The sequence below is a fragment of the Elephas maximus genome, unplaced genomic scaffold, assembly GCF_024166365.1.
Source record: "Elephas maximus indicus isolate mEleMax1 unplaced genomic scaffold, mEleMax1 primary haplotype scaffold_76, whole genome shotgun sequence".
NCBI lineage: Eukaryota > Metazoa > Chordata > Mammalia > Proboscidea > Elephantidae > Elephas > Elephas maximus.
Genome location: NW_026060261.1, coordinates 1,266,729 through 1,269,789, shown reverse-complemented (window position 1 = coordinate 1,269,789; position 3,061 = coordinate 1,266,729).

Genomic DNA, 3,061 nt, shown 5'->3' with positions numbered 1-3,061 from the left:
GCAGCTCGATTTGGCTCAAATCCCTTCGATTCAGCTCGTTTCGGCTCGATTCGACTCGGTTCAGCCTTATTCGGCCCTATTCGGCTCGATTCGACTCTTTTCTACTCTATTTGTCTCTATGCGACTCCATTTTCACTCCGTTCTTCTCCATTCTACTCCATTCTCTTCTACCCTACCCTGCCTTACTCTAATCTATTCTCATGGATTCCATTCGACACGATTCGAAACAATTTGACACGATTCATCTCGTTTTGTTTCCGTTTGGCTCGATTCGCCTAGAATTGGCTCTATTCAGCCATATCCTGCACTCTTTGACTCTATGCAACTCTATTTGACTCCATTCTACTCTACTCTTCTCTACCCTACTGTACTATATTCTGTTCTTTCTATTCTGTACTGTTCTATTCTATTCTGTTTTACCCTCCCAGCCCCTCCCCTCCCCTTCTCTAATCGATTTCATTCGGTTCGATTCCACGCGATTCGACGCGATTGGGCTTGAATCAGCTCGATTCACTTCGAGTCAGCTCGATTTGGCTCCGATTCACTCCATGCGGCTCGATTTGGCTCGAATTGCATCGATTCTGCTCGGTTCTGCCCGATTAGGCCTTCTTTGGCCCTATTTGGCCCTATTCTACTCTATTCGACTCTATTCGCCTCTATCCGTCTCTATTCGACTCCATTCTATTCCATTCCACACCATTCTACACTAGTCTCTATTCTACCCTTCCCTACCCTAATCTCTTCTAATCGATTCGATTTGATTTCACCCGACTCGAAGCGATTCAACGCGATTCATCTCGTTTGGTCTCCATTCGGCTCAATTTGGCTAGCTTCTGCACTATTTGATGCTTTTCTACTCTACTCTATTCTGTTGTATTCTTTCGATCGTGTTCTGTTCTGTTCTAGCCTATTCTGTTGTACTCTATTCTACTCTACCCTACCCAACCCTACTGCACCCCACCCAAACCTTAAACCCTACTTTAATCTATTGGATTGAATTTGATTCATTTCGACGCGACTTGACAGGATTCGACGGCATTCGACAAGGTCCGAAGGTATTCGACGGGATTCAAGGAGATTTGACGAGATTCCATGCGATTTGACGAGATTCAGCAGAATTCTGCGATTGGACGCAATTCGAAGTTATTCGACGTGATGCGACGCGATTCCCTCTGATTCGACGACACTCGACGCAATTCGACACGATACGAAGCGATTCGACACGGTTTGACACCAAACGATGTGATTCGACGCTATTCAGCGACAGTCGGTGTGATTCCGCTTGATTCGGCTCGATTAGGTGCGATTCGGCACTATACGGCTCTTTTCGGCTCTATTCAGCTCTATTTTCTCTAACCGTCTCTATTCGGCCTATTCGGCTCTATTGGACTCTATTCGAGTCTATTCGACCCTACTCTTTCCCACTCTATTCTATTCTTTCTATTCTCTTCTAATCTCTTCTTTCTACTCTACTTTATTCTATTCTACCCTCCCCTCCCCTTCTCTAATCTGTACGTTTCAATTGGATTTGACGCGCTGAACGCAATTCGACGCGATTAAGCTTCAATCGCAATGATTCGAATTGATTTGGCTCCACTTGGCTCCATTCGGCTCCTTTTGGCTTGAATTGCTTCCATTATGCTCGATTCAGCCTTTTTCAGCCCTAAACTGCGCTTTTCGACTCTTTTCTACTCTATTCGTCTCTATTCTAAGCATTTCACACCATCCTACACTATTCTGCTCTACCCTAACCTACACCGCTCTAATTTACTCTAATTGATTCGACGCGATTCCTCGCAATTCGTCTCCATTCGGCTCTACTCTATTATCCTCTAGGCTACTCTATTGTACTCTAACCTACTCTTCTCTATTATATTGTTTCTGTTCTATTCTACTCTATTCTACCCTACCCTATGCTGCCCAACTCTAATCTATTCTAATCCATTTGTTTGGATTTGATTCAACCCATTTCGACGCGATTCGCCTCGATTTGGCTCTGTTCAAATCTCTTCTGCTCTGCTCTATTCCTCTCTACTCTACTCTAGCCTACTCTTCTGTATTTGTTCTGTATTGCTCTATTCTGTTCTGTTCTATTCTAGTCTGTTTTATTCTATTCTACTCTACTCTATTCTGCCCTGCCCTACCCTACCATACTGAACCTCCCCTACTCTAATCTATTCAAATCGATTCGACGAATTTGGACGTGATTCGGGTCGAATCACTTCCATTCGTGTCCGTTCGGTTCCATTTGGCTCGAAGAGTGTCGATCCGGCTTGATTAGGCTCGATTTGACTCCATTAGGCTCGATTCACTGGATTCGGTTCCTTTGGGCTCAATTCAGCTCGATTCGGCCCTCCTCGGCCCTATTCTGCTCTATTCAGCTCTTTTCTACTCTATTTAACTCCATTCGGTTCCATTGCATAGGATTCTACCCCATTCTACTCCTCCCTACTCTAATTTCATGGAATTGATTCGATGGGATTCTACGTGGTTTGTCTTGTTTCGTCTCCATTTGGCTCGATTCGACTCTGTTTTTCTCTACTCTACACTATTCTGCTCTGCTCTACTCTTTTCTACTCTATTTTGTTGTATTCTTTTTATTCTCTTCTACTGTGTTTGATTCTATTTTACTCTATTCTATCCTACCCTATTCTAATCTCTTCTACTGGATTCGATTCCACGCATTTCAATGTGATTCGGCTCAACTCGGCTCCGTTGCACTCCATTCATCCCCCTTCAGCTCAAGTCGTTTCGATTCAGCTGTAATCGGCTCCATTGGGCTCTAGTCAGCTCTATTCGGCTCTATTAGACTCTACTCAACTCTATTATCTCTTTTCCATTCCATTAGACTCCATTAACTCCATTCTACACCATTCTACTCCATCCTTCTCTATTCTATTGTATTGTACTCTAATCTACTCTAGGCTATTCTAATCGATTGGATGTGATTTGACTTGAATCGATGGGATTCAATGCAATTCGATGGGATCTGACGCGATACGGCACGATTGCGCAGGAGTCGGCGCGATTCGCCTTGATTTCTATCGCTTCGGCTTTTGGG